This window comes from Camelus bactrianus, chromosome 21 (genome assembly GCF_048773025.1).
Source record: "Camelus bactrianus isolate YW-2024 breed Bactrian camel chromosome 21, ASM4877302v1, whole genome shotgun sequence".
Taxonomy (NCBI): domain Eukaryota; kingdom Metazoa; phylum Chordata; class Mammalia; order Artiodactyla; family Camelidae; genus Camelus; species Camelus bactrianus.
Window position 1 is genome coordinate 13820231 of NC_133559.1, and position 21021 is coordinate 13841251.

The 21021-nt window shown below is 38.1% G+C and overlaps 1 long non-coding RNA gene across 1 annotated transcript in view; it reads left to right on the top strand.

The window, feature by feature from the left end:
- Positions 1-951: 951 nt before the first annotated feature.
- Positions 952-21021, top strand: part of LOC123616541 (uncharacterized) — a 78358-nt gene continuing 58288 nt past the window's right edge. Inside the window, exon 1 of the long non-coding RNA XR_006724553.2 lies at positions 952-1664. This is a non-coding gene — a long non-coding RNA (uncharacterized LOC123616541). The remainder of the gene's footprint in view (positions 1665-21021) is intronic.

Sequence of the window (21021 nt, forward strand, 5' to 3'; positions counted from 1 at the left end):
AAATCTAAGATGTTATAGAAAACAAGTTTATGGTTACCAAAGTGGGGGGGGGGAGGATAAATTAGGAGTTTGGGATTAGCAGATACAAACTGCTATCTATAAAATAGATAAACATAAAGGACCTACTGTCTAGCACAGGGAACTGTATTCATATTTTGTAATAACCTATAATGGAAAAGAATCTGAAAATTATATATATATGTATGTATAACTGAATCACTTTGCTGTACACCTAAACTAACACAACAGTGTAAATCAACTACACTTCAATAGAAAAATGCACCTTCCCTCCCAAAAAATCCAAGATGTTATTTATCTTTGTTTAAAGCAAAACAAATTTATCCCCTACCCTGCCCCTCTGCCCCCTTACTCCATCCAACCTCCTCTAGAAAATATTAGGAACTGGTCAGGGTGTATTAAGAAGGCCTCCCTGGGAAAGGAGCTCCTGTTTGACTGTTTGAGTAAATTTGGAATTTTCATTTTATCCTAAGGTCAATTTGCCCACCCTAGGAATGACACATCTTTGATGAAATGTCCTGGTGTAAGATAGATAGTTGGTTCGGTTAGACAGGAGTGAGACATTAAAGACGGAAGATACAGCACAGAACAGATCATTTCGTGCGCCCGGCCCTGACCATGGACCCCCGGAATGATCTGTCTCCCCCGGGCCACTTCTCTCCTTTCCTTGGGGAAGCCCCATGTTGCAGTTGATTTCTCGTCGTCTGTCATTCTGATGCTCAGTGGAGGAGGTGAGGGTTCTTTCTGGATTTCACCCCAGTTCCCTCAACCCTTTGTTCCGTGTCTCTTTTCCCAGACTCATTTAAGGACCTCGCATTTCACATTCTGCAGTCTTTCATTAATCTTCCGGAAATGTTGATACAGTCTGCCTTTAATTCCTCCTACACTTTATGGATCTTTCAGAAACGTGGCCCGTTTAGCTCTTAGTGGTAAAACACCCTCTTTAGCAAAATGTATTTTAGTCTGTTGCATTTGACAGTAAGAAGTGTTTTCTTAATGGTCAAGCCTAAAAGCTGGATCAGTGTAGGTGACACTGTATCGCTGAAGCTTCTGGCTCAGACCTTTGCTTCTCAGCGTGCGTGGTTTCAGGGGCTCCATGGAGACAAAATGGACACATCTCTTTCTTGGTGGATGGGGGACCCAGGCAGGGAAGGAAGAAAAGACTGCGGGAAGCCCCACAGCACTCTCTGTCCAGAGCACAAGGAACCTTCTGCCTTCCTGCACCCTGAGTTCTTCTGTCTATAATAATCTATCAAACCGATAGCTCAGTATTAAAAGAATCAGAACCGTGGCTCCATTCTAATAAAGCTTAATTTATATGCATGTTTGGTTTCATTTACTCAGCTCCTTTCCTCCTTGGTCTCTCTGTCTGCACTCCACCCCCTCCCACCCCCACACCGCTTCTCTTTGTCTTCGTAGTCGTTGGGTTGATTTCCACCAGCTGTGGATTAACCCACTCCCCTGGACTCCTAATTACCCACTTCTCCCGTCTTCCAGACCAGGCCTCTCAGGGTTCTCGTTCGAGGGCAAGAGCTGGATGCCCTGTCCTGGGGAGGATGTCGCAGCTGTGTCGCCAGCATCTGCAGACAGACCCATGGACGTTTTCATCCTTGTGGTTTCATCGCACAAAAGGTTCTCACTCAAATGTAAGTTTGTATTTCCTCTCTGAAACCATATGTTTTTTTTTTTAATCTTTTCTTTTTTTATTCCAAGATTTAGGCTATTCTAAAATTGCATTTCACTTCTGTGCCTGGTCGCCCAGTCTGTGTAATAAGGTTCTTTTGGATGAGCTGTATTTTCTGCACATTGCCTCTCAGCCTATTCCTTACACAGAATTACTATGTCTTGATATGCAATTCACAGGGCTTTTCTTCTGAGACTTCTAAAATATTTTCAACATGGGATTTCCATGATATTAAAATTTTTTTATGGTGAAATACATCATCCATAGAGTCTATATAACATATACTTAGAATTTAGAGAAAAATATTGAAATAAACTCGTATGTACCCATCAGACTGCACACAGAATAGGATAACACCAGTATCTCTTACCATCCTGTGTGCCCTTCACAGGTCACGTTGCCTCTCTCCCTGCTTGGGCTAACCATGGTCTGGATTTGCTCTTTTTAAAATTATTATTTTTTTATTTTAATTGAAGTATATAGTCAGTTACAGTGTGTCAGTTTCTGGTGTGCAGCATAATGTTTCAGTCATACATATACATACATATATTCCTCTTCATAGTCTTTTCCATTTTCATTATAGGTTACTATAAGATATCGAATATAGTTTCCTGTGCTATACAGAAGAAGTTTGTTTTTTTTAAATCTATTTTTATATATTAGTAGTTAATTATAAATCTTGAACTCCAAATTTATCCCTTCCCACCCCTTTTCCCCCAGTAACCATAGAAGAAAGAAGATGCTAATGAAACTCACCCACAAAACAGAAACAGACTCACAGACAATAAACAATCTTATGGGTTTGGTCTTAATCATTCTCATTGCTTTCACACATGTGTGTCTTCCTGCATGATGTATTATTTACTTCCTTCTGTTTTTGATTCTTATGTAAATGAAGTCAGGCTGCAAACATCTTGTGATTTTGAATGCTTTGGTCAATACTGTATTTTTGAGATTCACCTAAACGTTTACATAGGGCTGTATTCACTCATTTTACTGTATGGTATTCCCCGTTTATCACATAATACAATTTGTTTATCCTTTTTAATACTGAGGCATTTGTGTTGTTTTCAGCTTTTTGTGGTCACAAGCGTTGCTTTGCTGAACAATCTTGTACGTCTTCTGGGGCAGAGTTGATGGGTCTACGCACCTTCAGGTTTCCGAGGTGTTTATTACCAAATTATCTTTCAAAGTAGTTGGATCCCTTTATCCTCCAATCAGCAGAGTCTAAAACGTCTCATTACACATTCTTGTCAACTTCAGGTTTTACCCAGCAATTCAGTTTTTGCCAATTTGTTGATTGTGTAGTTGTATCTCACTGGGATCTTAGTTCACAGTTCACTGATTACTAATAAAATTATTATCTTTTTATATGTTTATCGACCACTGGTGTTTTCTCTTTTGGAAAATGCATGTTCATGACTTTTGCCAATTTTCCTATTGGGATTTTTTTTTCTATTTCTTTTTGAAATGTAGGGTTTCTTTCTTTTCTCTGAACACAAGTCCTTTGTTATTATATGTGTCGCCAATATTTCTTCCTAGTTGGTGGCTTGCCTCTTCCACTTTCTTTATGGTATGTTTTGTTAAGAGTTTAAGTTCTAACTTTAATATAGTTTAATCTATCAATTTCCTTCTTTATGATTTTTGCTTTTGAGTCTAGTTTAAGAAACCTTTTCCTTCCTTGAAGTCACAGAAGTCTTTTCTTACATTTTATTCTCAAAGTTACACATTTTGCCTTTACATTTAGGTCAGTAAGTCTAGCTCTAGCAACTAACACTTTCAAAGAGTGGGAAATAGGTATTAAATTTCCATTTTTTTTCATATGACCAAGTGTCTCCACATTGTTTATTCTATAGAATCTACTTTATTTACTGATTTGCCAAGTCAGTTCTGTCACATATTAAGTTTCTAAGAATGTGGAAATCTCCATTTGATTGCATTTGTCTATTTATCTTAGCTTAGCCCAGAACTACACTGTCTTTATCTGACTTTAGTATAATTCTTTTTGTTTGTTTGTTTTGGTGTTTTTTTTTTTTAATTGAAGGATAGTTGATTTACAAAGTCGTGTTAGTTTCAGGTATACAGCAAAGTGATTCAGAGTATAATTCTTGATTATAGTCAGATTCACGATCTCGTCCTTTCTTCTCCATTAATGTATTGGCTATTCTTGATTTTTTGTTTTTGGATATAAATGTTAGGATCAGCTTGAAAGAAATTTGTGCAATATTCTTTGGAATCAAACTGAATACAAAAACTAATTTGAGAGAGAATTTACATGAATCAGATGTATCTCTCCACCTACTTAAGATTTCTTTAATGTCCTTCAATAATACTTTCTAATTTTCTCCATAAAGGTTTGGTCTTCATACCTTTCAATGCATTTTTCCCTTGTCCTTTTTATCATCATAAATAGTACACATAAACACACACGTAAAATATTTTCTAATGCCTTCATATTCTTTACAGCCATGCGATTGATTGTTATAGATTGATCTTATTGTGGGAAACACTGCTAAATTATTTTATTAATTCTAGTAACTAGTCTCTATTTTTTTGATTTCCTATGTAGACAATCATATCATCTGAAAATAATGACAGTTCAGTTTCCTTTTTTCCAATCCTTGTATTTATTATGTTTTTTTTTTTCCTGTAGTCAAATCAAGCTGTCTAGGTTCCAATACTATGTTGACTAGAAGTGGTGACAGTAGGCTTTTAAAATCTTATTCATAATTTAAAAGAGAATGCTTTTAATAATCTCCATGAAATATGGAGTTGCTATAGTTTTTGGCACTTACCTTTTACCAGATGAAGGAAATTACATGTATTCCAAGTTTTCTACGATTCTATTTTTAAAAAAATCATGAATATCAACTGAATTTTATCAGTTTTCTGTATTTACTGAAGTGATTTTTTTATCCTTTTAATATGGTGAATCACATTAATGCACTTTCTTATACTGAAATTGTGTTGCATTCCTGGAACATGTCTAATTTGTTAATGATGTATCATCTTTTTATACATTGCTGAATTTGGTTTTTTTGATGCTGTATTCAATAATATTTCATCTCAATTTGTGAATGAAATTGGCCTGTGCTTTTTACATATTCATAATTTTCTTGTTTCATCTTGAATTTGCATCTAGATTATTCCTATAGAATGAACTAGGCAATATTCCCTCCTTTTAAGTCTTTGAAGAAATATGTGAAACATTGTGTGAATTTACCAATGTCTTAAATGTTTGGTGGAATTCATCTATACAACCATCTGGACCTGGTGTGTTTTTGATGAGCAGACTTTTTAAATAAGTATTCATTTTAATTAATGGCTATAGATAGGAGTGACCGGTAGAATTTCTGCTGGTGGTTTGGATCAGGCACTGGACTAGTCAGGATAGATGCCAACAAATACGTGTGAAACGGGATCTGTAGGCCTATGGTACCCAGAACTGATCTTCAGTTGATAGATTGTGGGCAGGCTTATACGGTCTTGGGGAAGGGGCAAAACTGGCCCAGTTAGTACTTGGGGATCAAGATTGGGGCTCTTCAAAGCTAGCGTGTAAATGTTTCAATATTTAATAACCTAAATGACCTGTATTACATTAAAGCAATGTATGCCGAATCAATAAAAGAACTTTCTAAATTGACTTTTTGGGGTAATTCCTATTTTTCTAATACAATTTCTAACAGTTAGGCTAGCTTATTGGTATCAGCTTATTATAATATCTATTTAATATTTGTTGAATCTTTCGTGCACCTATAGTCTCATTTTTATTCCTAATGCTGTGTCCCAGACCTTCTCTTTCTGTCCGTGTCTCCCATGTTCTTTTTCTGTAATCAGTTTTGCAAATGGTTTGTCAATTTACCAGACTTTACAAGGAACCGTCTTTTTGATTTTTCTGAGCCTTTCTAGTGTATGTTTACTTCTTATTTCATTAAGTCAGCTCTTATCTTTTTTTCTACTTTTTTTTCTTTTCTCTGTTTGCACTCTTTTTCTAACTTCCTAAATTTGATGCTTACTCGTCCTAAACCTTTCTCTTTTTTTTATTATAAGCATTAATTTAAATTTCTTTCCAAATCCTGCTCCTTCAGTGTTTTCCAAATTGGACATAGGATGTTTTTACTACTGCTCAGCCCAAAAGTTTTCTGAACTGAGATGGTACCTCCAGATATGCAGTCTACCATCTTGCTGAAATTCAAGTCACTGCCGGTCCTTGTAAACATCTCTGGAAGGATCAGGTCACACGTGATTGTTTAATCTTCTAATTAGAAATTGTTGTGACTGAATTTTTGAATTGAAGTGGATTCTTCGTCTCTCCTTATGCTCGCCAAAGTGCCAGGAATGAAGTAATTAAATAAAGGCACAGCTCCTTTTGACAATCTGTTAAAAATAAACGGGACAATAATTTTTTCTCTTTATTGCTTGCTTGCCCCTCCCACCCCCATATCATTTTTCCAGATTTATTGTAATATTATTGACATATAACATACATAATTTTAAGATGCACCATGACATGATTTGATACATGTATCTATTGCAAAATGATTACCTCAATAAGGATAGTGAACCCTTCCATCTTCTCCCATAATTACCTTTGTTGTTGTTGTGATAACATACAAGTTCTACTCTCTTAATAACCTTGAGTATATAATACAGTTTTGCTCATTATAGTCACCATGCTATACGTTAGATTCCGAACACTTATCTATCTTCTACCTGGAAGTTTGTACCCTTTGGGCAACATCTCATTTCCCCCACCCTCCTGCCCCTGGGAACCATCAATCCACTCCATATTTCTATGAGTTAGGCTTTTTGAAATTCCATGTATAAGTGAGAACATACAGTATTTGTCTTTCTCTGTCTAACTTATTTCACTTCACACAATGGCCTCCAAGGTCCATCCATGTTGTGCAAAAGGCAGGACTTCTTTTCTTACGGCTGAATAATAGTCCATTGCAGATATACACCAACAAAGAGAGGGAGAAATGTTAATTGATTCACTGAATATAGAGACAGACATCAAGACAGCCTTTATGAACACACAGACACCAAGCATGTGTGTGTGTGCACACACACGTAAACACACACATACTCACACTCACACAGAAGAAATGAGGGAGACACACACAGTGAGAGATGGTGGGGCGTGGAGATGAGATAACAGGTATAAAGAGAAAGGAGAGAGAAGAAAAGAAAGAGGAAAAATCAGATTCACACGGGGAAGAAAAAAATAGAATAAGAAATACCCAGAGGGAGATAAAGAGAAAAAATACAGAAGAAAATTAAAGGATACAAAAAAAAAAAAAAAAACCACACACACACACACAAAGATGCAAGGATACAGTTCTAGAAATACACCCAAGAAGAGAGAGAGAAAGCCATTGTGAGAGGCTGTAAAATTCAGAGACAGAGGCTCGGAGAGAGTGAGAAACTTCGAGATACTTGTCCTTGCAGAGGTGGACAGAGACAGCCATACAGAGAAAGAGACAGAGATGAGTTAGAGTAGACACAAGCAGAGGGTTAGAGGAACATCCTGGGGCGGGGGTGGATGGAAGCAGAGACATGGAGAATAAGAAAGAATAACAATAAGAATAAGACACGGAGAATAAGAAAGAGAGACGGGGAGAGGCAGTGAGCGGTAGCTGAAGATCAGGGGGCTGGAGGAAGGCAGGAGTGGGCAGCCCTTGGAATAAAAAAATAAATAAAAGAATAAACAAATAGGACAATTCCTGTTATATTTTTCCTTCTGACACGTTCCTCTGCTGAAAAGCAATACAAAGAGAAACAAGTACGGGGAGAATAAAGAATTTGGTCGACATCACACAACGACTTTTTCAATATGGTGCTAAACTTCCAGAGAACATACTTTTTTAAAAATTTTTCTCTAGTTGTTGGCATTGGATACTAGTGATTCAAGTCAGCACAACATCTGGAAATGAAAGTTATACAGACACCCGGGGGACCTGGATTAATCACCTCCCCTGCTGCCCTTACAATGAATCAGCAGCAACTTCAAACAATAAAACAGCCCTGAACCGGTGATTTCTCAAGGGTTTGTTAACGATGCGGTACTCGAAAAATGTATCAATTAAAAAGTACATATTGAATGGCACAATCTATCATCACTGTGTGCTAAAGGGAGATTAAAAAAAAAGAGCTCTAAAATATAACCCCACTTTCTTTGGAATTTATAATTTAGTTATGAAGATTTGACTCATATATGAATACACTATAGAAAAATAATCCACTGAATTGTAAGATACTGAGTATTGATCCTACTTTTGTAAATATATGGTATAGGCTGGAAAATAAATTCTCTGAGGACAGAGATTTGTATTTGTGCTGTTCACTGAAAGATCCTCAGAGTCTAGAATAGTACCTGGCATACAGTAGGCATTGAATTTCTTATTAACTGCATCTAAATGGGATTTTGAGCCAGACAGATTTATCTTTCTACTATTTATCAGCTATGTAGTCTTGGGCAATTAGTTATCTAGCCTCAGTCTTCTCATCTGTAAAATGGGGATGACAACAGTATTAGCCTTACAAGCAATTATGAGGCCTAAATTAGGTTATACGTACACACTTGGTCCAGCATATGAACAGTAGCAAACAGTTAATAAATGGCCCATATTATTCTTATTTATTACTGTCTGCTTCTTAATATATCTTCTGCTTTGAAACATTTTGCTAACTTGGTAGAAATCATTTCAGTACCATCAAAATTTAAAGCATACATTTAAGAAGTACTTTATAATTCTAATTATTAGTAATTAAGAGGATTCCTGCCTTAAGCAAGATGAAGTAGTGAATTTGACTAATATTGTAAGAAATCAGATACACAGATATCACTAAATCCATAGGGTTTTTTATTTCACTTAGAAAACTGTGTTATATTCATGAGATTATTAGCTGCGATACTAATAAAAAAAAAGAATTGTAATGATCTCCACATTTTTTAGGTGTGATTCTGCATTTCAGGGTCAGGTCCTGGAAATGCAGATGCAAGAACAAACTTAACCATTCCAGGGAACAGAAGTGACCGATATTTCCAGTCATGTCCAATTGCACCACTGGCGTAGAAACACAGAGAGTGATGATGCTTAAAAAAAGAAATAGTCAGCACATTTTCAATTTAGATTGACACAATTCAAGAGACAGACATAACTGACATTTGTTCAATAACGTTTAAGTATGTCAAAGAATGGTGAAAGAAAGTTTGATGTCTGCAGTCAGCTTAAAGTCAAGCACTGCACTAGGAAAATGTGTCTCAGGCCGATGCAGATGTTCTCAGATGAAATGTTCCCCTTAAAAAGTTGAAGGAGGTGTTCAACTAATGGAACACCCGTGGAACATCACTTAGCCTTGCCCCTCCATAGTCAGTAGTAAATAAATCTCCTGTCCTTAAATATGTGCATGTGTACATTAATTGTTTGGTTGGAATTGGTCATAGACAATGTACTGGCAGGAATAAGATCTCCATTGACATAGCTGACACACTACGAATCATGAGCCTAACCCCCCTTTCTGGCTGTTAGTTGGTTACTGCCGTCTGCATACCTGATCTACGGCCATCTAGGACCTCTGATTGTTCTCAGGACATAATTGTGTTTTCCTCCAGTGTGCCATCCCTCAAGGAGTGCCTACCACATAGAACATTCCCTATTCTTCTACGTGGTCATTAATATCCTACTTGCTCATTGAAATCCATCTTAGACGACACCTTGATAATCTTTCCTTACTCTACAACCAGACAGAATTTCTCCTTTATGTGAAAAGCTCTCAGGTTCGCTATGAGATTATAAGGTCCTACATGGCAAAATCTCTTTCCCTTTATGTTTGTATTTCCTGTAGAAAATGACTCAAGAGTTTTCCATATAAGGCACCCACATTAATGACCCCAATTTTTCTTCCTGACAAATCTCCATACCGTTTGCGTATAACTTGACACTACCCTTTTGCGGTGGGCAGGGTGTACCTTCTCCGCCCCTTTGTTTGGGCACATGACCTGCTGTGGCCAATGGCATGTTAGTAGGCGTGGTGGGAGCAGAGACTTGGAAAGTGCTTGTGTGAGTGGCCTCCTTCTTCTTGTTCTTCTGACATCACCATGAGTGAGAAGGCCATTCTCAGGATAAAGATGAGAAGAAGAGATGTAGAGAGCAGAGTTGCTCCAAGTAAGATGCTCTGGTCAAAACTGCAGAGATATAAGCAAACTCAGCCTAGATCAACTGAGCTGCAAAGATAATCATGTGAGAAATAAGTGTTTATTGTTCCAGGCCACTGAGATTTTGTAGTTATTTGTTGCATAGCAATTTTGCAACAATAGCCAGTGGACACAGTATTCAATTAATGTCTTCAAATAAATTGAAAGAAAATATTTTCCAGACTCTAGAATTCAATATTTAAGGACTATTTTATATGCACTTCAAATGTGGAAGAATGACCTATGGAAGACTTTATGGATTCGTTAAATGCATATTATAATGAGACTAGACTAAAGTTGTGGTTGTAATAAACGTTAATTTCAGTGGAGATGACCTGTGGACTATGTGGCGAGGTAGGAGTGAATGACACTTGCTAATTGGATTTTGAACTGGTAAGGGGATATGTCCCCAAGGCAATGGGAAGGCAAATGTCGGTAGGGAAGGAGCCAGGGTCCCCATCATCACCCATCTCTGAGTGATTTGCAGTTGCTCAGTGTTCTCCCCGGAGCATGAAGCCCAGAGATAAACCCTGTATGTGAGGGCTCTTTGTTAACTGTAAACACTGAAGAAATATAAGGGGGTGTCTGTGATGACGACCGGGATGATGACGGTGACAACTAAGGTTCTTTCCAACTCCGGCTTTCTCAGCTTTTATTTCACCACCCTGAATTTGAACTTTAAAATTCCTGTTCTGCCTTTTTATGAGAGTCATCTTAAGGCGGGAATTTTTGACATAAATACCGTAGGAATAAAATAAAATGACTATAAATGTCAGGCAAGAGAACAGACCATTTCTCTTTACTCTGAAAGCTAAAACTGTTCCCACGAAGCCCTACCAATGGCCTTATATTTATGAAAAGTATGTTCGCCATTGACATCTGGTTTCATCCCCAGCCCAGCCTTGTGAGGTTGGTACATGTTAGCCTTCCGCAGCCCCCTCCCCATTCGACAGATGGTGTACTTGCCTTGCAGACAGACTAAGTGATTTGCCCCAAGGGTATACGAGGAGGGAGCAGTAGGGCTAGGCTTGGAAGACAGGGCAGAAAAATCACTGACTGCCTCTCATAAATACTTACTTCAGGCTTCTTCTGAAAATTTAATACACACTGAAGAAAAACTTCCAGTCACCACGCTTACCATAAGCTTCATGCAAGCCGTCAGAGACGTGGTGCCAAGAGTCAGGACGCAGACTTGGCCCACGTGTGCGACTTCAGCGGTGAAGGGCTTTGACTGCTGAGCTCAGGTGTCTCTGGGTTCTGAGGCTGCATCTCCCAGACAGAAAGGGAGGCAGAACGAAGTGTGCATCTAAATTACTGTCACTTGTTATTGATTTACTGATGGCTTCTAAAAATGTCGCATTTGAACTGTCAGTGGATTTGCCGACTGCTGGCACGGGTGATGAAAGCAAGTGTGAACCATAATTGATTAAGCCCCATTTGCTTATCCATATTATGCTAATTAGATCTGCAATCTTTCCCTTTGTACCATCACCCAGTGACAGAGTGAATCAGGGTGATTGGGATGCAGATAGGACTGGAGGCAAGACTGTAAGATTGAACAGGGCCCATCTTATCTGAGAGAAAGTTTATTTCTTTAATATACTTCTCTTTGGAAATTAGGCTTTATATGACTCCCTTCCTTGGCATTTTCTCTGGGATGATTTTATTCGAATTCATTTTAGCTTTCTGGACCCAGGACTTGAATTCTTTTTGCATAAACCCATCCTCTGCTTGTGATGGCCAGGTTTGGAATAGGGTCAGAACGAGGAATTCTTTGGCAAGAAACTAGGACCACAGTACACTCTGGGGCAACTCCTAATAGACCAGGAGAAGCTGAGTTTATTCTCTCTGACCTCCCAGCTGCCCGTAGAAAGTGAAGATTTTCTCCCATTTCTGAAGAGGGTAGCTGGACTCCAAAGTCCACATTGTACTAGAGTGTGAAACTTTTACATAAACTTTTTACTGCTGATCCTTACATGGCTTCATCAAAGCACCCAGACCTCAGGAGAACGCGATGCTAGCTAAGAGGAAGCCGTTCATCACCAAACACATGTTGAACACACACTAAGTGCCAAATACCAGAGTATCTTCTCTTTTTTTTTAAGTTGAACTATATTTGATATACAACATTGTCTAAATTTAATGTGTACAACATATTGATTTGATACATTTATATGTTGCAATATGATTGCTATCATGGTGTTAGCTAACACCTCTGTCTTATCACATAATTATCATTTTATTTTTAGTGTTGGGAGCAATTAAGCTTTAGTCTCTTAGCAAGTTTAATGTGTATAATAGAGTTTTGTTGTCTATAATCACTGTACTCTGTAGTAAATCTCCTGGACTTATGTATCTGCTAGTCACAAGTAGATACCCTTAAACAATGTTTGTCCCATTCCCTCCACCGCCAGCCCCTGGTGACCACCATGTTTACTCTCTGCTTTTATGGGTTCAGCTTTTTTTTTAGATTCCACATATAAGAGATTATACACAGCATTTGTCTCTCTGTCTGAGTTACCTCACTTATCATGACATCCTCAAGGTCCATCTGTGTTGTCACAAATGGCATTTCCTTTTACCTCATGACTAACTAGTATTCTATGTAATATGTGTATTACATAGAAAATATATATATATTCATATATATATATGGTACCAATTCTATCCATTTATCTATTAACAGACACTTAGGTTGTTTCCATATCTTGGCTATTGTGAATAATGACACAATAAACATGGGTGTGAAGATATCTTTTTGATATCCTGTTTTTATTTCCTTTGGGTATATACCCAGAAGTGGACTTGCTGGATCATGGAAGTTCTATTCTTAATCTTTTGAGAAACCTCTGTACTGTTTTCCATAGTGGCTGAACCAGTTTACAATCCCACCAGCAGGACACAAGGGTTCCCTTGTCTCCACATCCTCACCAACACTTAAAGTATGTTTGCTGGGTCATCAGTGTAACCGTCTCCTAAAGTGTTTGTTACAATACAGATTTTTATACCCTGCCCCAGCACCTTCGGAATCAGTCTCTGGCATTGCCATCTGAGTATCCACGTGTTTAACAAGTTCTCTAGGTGATTCTTCTTTGTATTAAAATGTAAGAACTACAGTCTTAGTATGATTCAATGATACAAAAGGAGTGTAAGAGGGAGATTCTGGCAGTAATTAACTTAAAATCTAGATGGAATTATAATGATGATGATGATCATAATAATAAACATAAGAATATGGTATAATTAACAAACAAGATTATTTTAAAATCTTAGGGAGAGAGTATTAAATAGCATCAAGTCTCACACTTCTCAAACAATTTTTATATATCAAATCCCAGAAGGAACCCAATAAATAAACTGTTATAGTTGAAAAAAAACAAGGGGACGTGGAGCCCTGGTATCTTGGTAACTCTCTTTCTTCCCATGGTGGCTCCAGGAACCAGAGGGACCTTGTGTTTACATTGGAGAAAAAGATTATTAACAACAAATTGAAACAACCAATAAACTGTGGAAAAAGTGCTTAAGTTCATTAGCAATCACAGGGATGCAAGTTAAAACAACTTCATAAGCGTCACATTGGCAAAAATGTACATGAGTTGGCTAGACCTCCAGACAACTACCAGAAGTGTTCTTGAACATTGTTGGTGGAAATAAATTAGTAAAGTATTTCTGGATGATTCTGACAATATACGTTAAAAAAAATAGACTTACTCTTTGAAGCAGCAATCTCATTCCTGGGGATTTATCCCACAGAAATAAAAGCCCCAGAACCTACAAGGATGTTTATTGAACAGTGTTTTCTGTTGCTAAAAACTGAAGACAAATAAATGTTCATTGATAGGGAAATGAAGTTGTAGCCTACCCATAGGATGACAGGTTAAGCCATCATTAAAATGATGAAGGTAGTCCTGTACCAGTTAGCTTAGAGTGATTATCGGGGCGTATTTTTATGTGAGAACAGGTAGATTTTAACAACTCCAACTTTTATGATGTCATGCAAGTCCTCCATATAGGTATATTTTGTTGTGTATGTATATTGTTTTAAGAGCATGCTGCAAGTCGGAGAGTTGTTAATGATGTTGCTTATTGTGTCTGGTTGAGCAGTGAGGAAAAGAAGATTAAAGGAAATATGCTATTTAAAAACTAGGGTTTGTACTATAAACCCATAGTATGATTTATGTAAAATCGTGTGTCTGTCATGGATACATGCAAAGATTTATATACAAAGATCGCCACCAAATTATTAATAGTGGTGGGATTTCAGGTATGTTTTATCTCCTTTGTTACATTTCTACATATTGTTTGAATTTTTTTCCCCCAAGATACACTGTGAATAATAAAAGCAAAACACTGATTTTGATCAAGCCCTTCATTTTAAATAAAAAAGCTAAAGGTCTGAGAAGTGTGGGTGAGGTGATTTGCCTCTGGTCAAATAATAAGGAAATGACAAAGCATGAATCGAAACTTTGCTCCCCTCAAGTGCTACTGATCAGCATTATTTGTCGATGCAATGATGTTCTGAGTCATCACCTGGATTAAAATCTTAGGGGCAGACACCATGCCTCATTCATCTTCCAGTCTCTAGTGCCTTGCACATGGTAGATAGAATTTTGTAAGTGATATAAAATGAGCAAATCTAATACAGAAAAAATAGCCTATAAATATTATTTCAAAACGTACACTTGAAAAAATGATACACTGAATTTGTATAGATTTTGTATGTTTTTGTGCAAATGTCTACCCATAAACCTTTCTCATTGATTTAAAACTGGAACAGTGAACTTTATTCTAGCTGTTCAATTGCCATCTAAACAGTTCTTCAGGACTCAGGAAAGTGTGAGACCTGAGATCACAGTGAAGTCCATTAACATGGCCAACTACTTAAGTACTAAGGCAGAGATTTTTCATTTTAAGCTGACCTTATTTTTTCAGTGAAGTTCCAGATTCTGAAAGCTATTTGTTTATTTATTTTTTTTACCATATTACACTGTTTCATAGCATTACAGTTACAAAAGTTACAAGATGTGTTTTTATACTCTGAATATTTTATAATGCTGCCAATCTTACTCACCATTGGAAACAATTTTACAGAATGAAAAGATATTCAAAGAAGTCCTCAAAACAATATGATCAGTTCTATTCAAAGCCATTGTTCTTATTACTGTTTATTGTTTTTATTATAGTTAATATTTTTAACATAAAAGTAATAATCAGATGATTAAAAGATGGGGCAGTTTAATTAGTATGATTCTGATAATGAATGTACACCATCTAAACAGGATTCAAACCCTGGGCAGTTAGACTCCTAAACTCATAAACGTCCCACTGATTCTACTATATGACAACCCTGGTAAGTGTTAATGTCTATTAGTTCAAACCTTAAATAAACATGATGTCAAATCAACTATGTGGTAGACCAGTTGACTTGTTTGGTGATTCCAATACACATGGTATTTGTATATGTTCTCTAGTCAGACATCCTTGAGAGTCCACTTACTAGTTTTAATTAATCTTCAACAAGTTAATTACTCAAGTCTCCATTTCCTCATTTGTAAAATGAGGATATTAATATAACTTGACCTCATTGAGTTACTGTGGGGATAAAATGAGATAATAATTGTAAGGTGTTTTGAATGGTGTCTAGCACATATTAGGCACTTAACAAATGTTAACTATTACTATTAAATGCATAACTTAAATGCCACCCAGTAAGTGTGGCTGATGAGTTTTCTCATGGACAAAATCCATCCTGCATTGTGTCAATTTGCCAACGCGAATAACGAACACCACCAGCCATGCTGGCATGAAGGAAAGTGAACTGTAACAGGCAAAGCAGAGCTGAGCTTCGCTGTTCTCAGCTGAAAAGACTTAGGGACCTTGGTCTCACTGTGATTCAATACGGCCATGAGCAGGGCCCACTAGTCCACATGGCCTTCAGGTGCATTAGAAACTGTCTCCCCTTCCCCCGTTTGGGTATGCTGATTGTATTGGAACAGGAAGCATTACCAGCATCTCCCGAAGAGCCGCCGTGATGAGCATGCAGATCTGTGATGTTAGTGTGTGAACTGTTCCTCCCAAGATGTGGCACTGTGTGTGGGGGCTCTGCCTATGAGCATGGCTGCTGCCAGCCCTGGTTTTACAGATTGTGAAGCAATCTTTAGAAGCCATGGTATGGCACACTCTCTAAATCTTTGAGGTAGGGAATCATGTAAACCCACTTTGCCCAACAAGATTTTATAACGGAACATATGTTGTGAGAACAACAAGAATGCCTACGTAATAGGCTTTTTACTCAATCGTGAAGAAAATTGCTTTATTTGAATTATATTATTCAGTGTTTAATCTACCAAGTACAACCACATCTATGGCAAAATGATATCCTAATTAAAAAGGAGCTGTTATTCTTATTTAACATCTTCTCATGGTTATATTTTAAAGATAAGGCTGGCTACTTATACTCTAAAAGCTTCATAAAAACTTTGCCCACACAAAAAGTCAGTGATTATAACCTGCTAAAACTATCCAGCCTAGAAATGCTTCTTAGAGTCAATGTTCCTGTTCCTGCTTCTGGCCCAGGCAGGTGTCATATAGTCTGGCTATCACTTCTTGCTGTTCACAGAATCAGTCCGGAGTGGTCCAATTCCGCCTGATCTAAATGCCTCACCAGTTCCCCTCTCAACCCTTGAGGCCCTTGCTCTCATTCATTGTTTATTTCAGTTCTCGTCTTCCTTCATGCTTTGAACTTGGCATGTCCTTGTACCTCTATGTGACAAGGGTCTTAGTTCCTCCTGACAATCGGCCTGAATTTTCTGCCCAGAATCACCATCGGACTGCTTGAGTAGTGACCTCCTCATCTGAACCGTGCCTCCAAGGATCTTTTCACCCTGACTCTATTCTATTAGATTGAAGGTTACTTGAGGACAGGGAACGGGTCGCATTAGTGAGTGCAGAGTTGATCGTGTTCAACAAATAAATTTCTTGAATGTTGTTGGACAAAATTAGAACGAATTAGGAGGCTCCCACAATAGTCTAGGTCAGAGAAGCAAAGTGTAAAATACAAAACAGCTCAATGTCTGTGAAGCTGAAAATAGGCAACATACACAACTAAGAATACAAGGTAGGGTGATAGGATATGGTTTCCAGAAGTGACTGAGAATATGCTTGGGAGAATGAAAAGACTTGGAAGAGTATTAGGGAAGATGAAACAGTTTCAATTCACCCTTTTTACCTATAAGACAGTTACGCTGGCGTTAGCTCTTATTAGTAGGCATGAACTCATGACCATGAACTATGGGGACGTTTAGAAATGGAAACCACATATTCTAAGTATTTGCTGCACATCAGAGAGTGCAGTCTTGGCATTCTCTATTGAATGGATGGGTGTAAACAAAGAAACCAGAAAATTTGGAGACAGAACTTAGCAGAAAATCTTGTCAGGGTTTGGGTACAGGGGTTAGCGTATTGCCTCCGGTCAACTTCTCTGAGCCCCTGATAAGTCTTTTGTGAGGTCCCAAGGCAGGTTTCTGTCCTCAGAGCTTGGTGGGATCAATGGAGATGCTCCCATCACATTATGGAAATGAATGGTTCCACTTAATGTATGGGGTGTCCTCACAATTTACTCATATGAACTGGAGCAGCATCACGCATTATTTTTCATTCCCTTTTATTAAATGTGCTGGGTCTGACTCAGCAAACTGCAGGGCCTTGCTGGCCTCTGGACCTGAATGATGAGGATAACTGCATTTATTAAGTTGATAGGCACAATGGTACAGGGCCTCCACCCTCATCTTCATTTGTTTTTAATCTTATCTAGTCTCTACAAGCACATGGTTTAAAATCTGATTATTTAAGAAACAAGTTGGAGGAAGTGGTGATTTTTAAGAGGTTTTGAAAATAAAAGCATGGTTAAGTTTACTAAATTTTTTTCCCACTCTTCATGTCTTTCCAAGGAAAGGGCAGGAAAAAAAGCCATGTATCTTCCCACCAGGCTGAGAACTCTTGATGCTGAGTTAATTGTTGATTCTTAAAAAGCCCTAGAGAGTGGTGTTTATCCCAGTTATTGGAGGGTTTCTTTAGAAATGGGTTATTTAGCATTTCTTTGCCACCTGCTTTGAAGCTTATTCCCTAATTTCGGGGCAAAAGGAAATATCTCACTTACTGTTCTTTCACATTTAATCTCCATAAGCTGAGATAAAATTTTTATGGTCTCTGGAAAAAATGTGTCTTCTCTGAGTGCTGGAAAGAACTGTAACTAACTCCATTCGGATATCATTTCTACCCTTGGGACCGTCTACCTGAGACATCACTCTGGGGCAGATGCAAGGTGTCTTTTAGGCAGCCTGGACCCTCTGGTATGGCCTGAGGGCCTCTGAGTTGGATCCGGACCTCCAAAGATTGCCCAGTGATCCAGAATCCTTAACCTACCATTGGCTTTCTCTGTATCACAGTTTCTCATTGTGTATAATTACATCCTTCCTTCACAGGGATTTTATTGGGGGGCATTGTTAGGCATAAGATCAAGAAAATTTATTAGTGTGTTTTTTTTTTCCCCACACCATGACATTAACATAAATACTAACTGCTTTATAACATTTGAAACATTGGAGCATTAAGACCACGTGTAGAAGGAAGAACATGTATGCGTATGAAGTGTTATTAGTAATTAGTTAGGGCACAAAGCCAATAATAAATAGTAAATGTCAAAGAGTAGACTCCAATTTACTTTTATCTTGGGTGTTCTAAGAATCTGCATATATTTTTACCAAGTTGTAAAGGTGTGTGGTTTAGTGTAGGCTATGTTCTTATTTTCGTGGGTGAATTCCTTTCCTTGGGGTGAGAATCAGTTATTCCTGCCACCCATGCTAATTTTAACTCACTTCTGAATAACTTGAATTCATCCTCCATTGTTGGAAAGGGTAATTAATGAACCATCAGGAAACAAAGGTTGCATAGCTCCCTCTTCCTCTTCACCTGTCAAACAACTGCTTCATTGAAGGCAGAGTCCAGAGCTGAGTGTAGAGACAGGCCAAACTGGATCTGTAGGAAGTGGGTGTTTCCATCTTTACTTTTGGTTGCCGTGTTGAACCTCCTGGGTTTGGTCCATCGACTCAGTTTTCGTTTCCTAGTCAGTGCCGCTCCACATCTGCTCTTCCAGTGGATTCCCTGCTTCCAGGGCTGAGTAAAGCTCCAAGGACAAGCTGTTACAGGATAAAGAGGGGCTGATGATTCTTGCATCTTTTTTAGCACCTTGGAGCTTCAGAGCCTCCTCCCACCTCAGTGATGGCCCCGGGGCTTGCTCATGGGAAAAAAAAAAAAGTAAATTAAAACAAGGGTCACTTGCTGTTTCCTGCCTGTGAGGTTTTGTTTGTGATGTGAAGGGAAAGGCGGTATTGGCGAATGGAAAATATATGAATACAAATAGAAGTACAATGGCTGGACTTAACCCTGATTTGTCAAAGGGTTTCTGCTCTGAAGGCATCGCAAAATATGGCTGAATTTGCTATTCAGAGAGGTCAGAGAGTAAACGTGGATAACACGTTTCAGAAAGGACTATAAGATGAGGTGGGAACAAATACAGAACTTATGGCGTATGAACTTCAGATACCACTGCCTCTTCCTGGGCTGGCGGTTTCCCTCTCCCCTTCCAAGCAGAAATGACTTTATTTTTTTGAAAGATTATAAGAGTAACTCATGATCGTTGTGAAAAATATTAGAACCTACAGATAAAATTAAAGAAGAAAAACGGTAAATATAATCCTACCACAAATATTTAAATAGTTACCAACTCCTTGTGCTCTGACTTTATCCTTTTGAATTCCTTTTTGGGTATGCATCCATTCTTCCCCAGGAGGTGAAAACCCCTGACCTGGAGAGCCGGGACCATGACGCTTTTCTTTGTAGATTTGTTAGTAATCAAAGGGAACTTTATTTCAGCTTTTGCCATATAATACATCTTATTCTGGTGACCTAACAAGTATGAGCTCATTTAATTTTGACAACATCACTGTAGGGTGAACGTTAATCTTCTATTTATAAATGAGAAAACTGAGGCTCAAAGAAGTCAAGTAACCGACACTGCATCTTGCAGTTTTTAAGTGATGGAGGTAGGACTGTGAATCAAAGAAGTCTGGCTTCAGAGCCCATGACCCTCACCTTTACACTTCAACCCTTCCTCTGTTAGAGATGCAGTAAAAATCATTAATGATAATCTGATTCTGTAAACATATAAAGGCAGAAGAACTGAGACGAAGAACCAAGTCTTATTGCCTCTAGAGGACTACACAGACCACAGGAGTCTTAATTTTCATTTCTTTGGTCTAAGCTCTACTCAAATCCCTTCCCTTCTCAGGTTAAGAGACCACCACATCGACAGTGAAGGAAGGTGTGATTTAGTGACAGGTGCCCTCCTCACAGAGAGGGCACAGGCTTCAGCTTTGTACACTGGTAATGTTTGCAAACAGCGCCATATTGATTTTGGCCCTAGCAATGAGAACACAAACAGCCACACATTATATGCCCTTTTTGCTCAAATGAGAGCAAAGCCTTAATCAGGCCCAGACATTCAGCATCCTATATGAAAGAGAGATATATAGATATAAATCCAATAGATGCTTGCCTCTGTCATTTTACTTTAATTGTAATTTTGCAACTTCAACAACAGAAGATCCATTAGGCTTTCCTTCTCAATCAATACACAATATATTATCGGTCTAGACGACCAAAAACGACTTGTATAAAACATCAGCGCGTTGCATTTTCATTATGTAAATGGAACTCTGCAGGAGAATTAATTGATTATTCAGTTACTATGGATCAGTCTCAGATGTCTTAGTGAGATAAGACAGAAACTTATCAAGCCTCTCCAGTGACTATAACTTAAAAAGGAACAAGGTACTAAAAAAAAAAAGCGAGAGAGAGAGAGAAACACAGAGCACATTTCACTTTCATTGGCAGCCTGGGCAAAACCTATGAAATGCTGAGAGAGAGAAGAAATCCATTACCGAGTTTATTAGTGATGGAGTGTCGAGAGTTATTAGGCTGGTTACTGTTTGGGGATCAACATTTTAAAAACCACACAAACAAAACGGTAATATAGTCAGTGAGAATCCGCTAGCTGTCT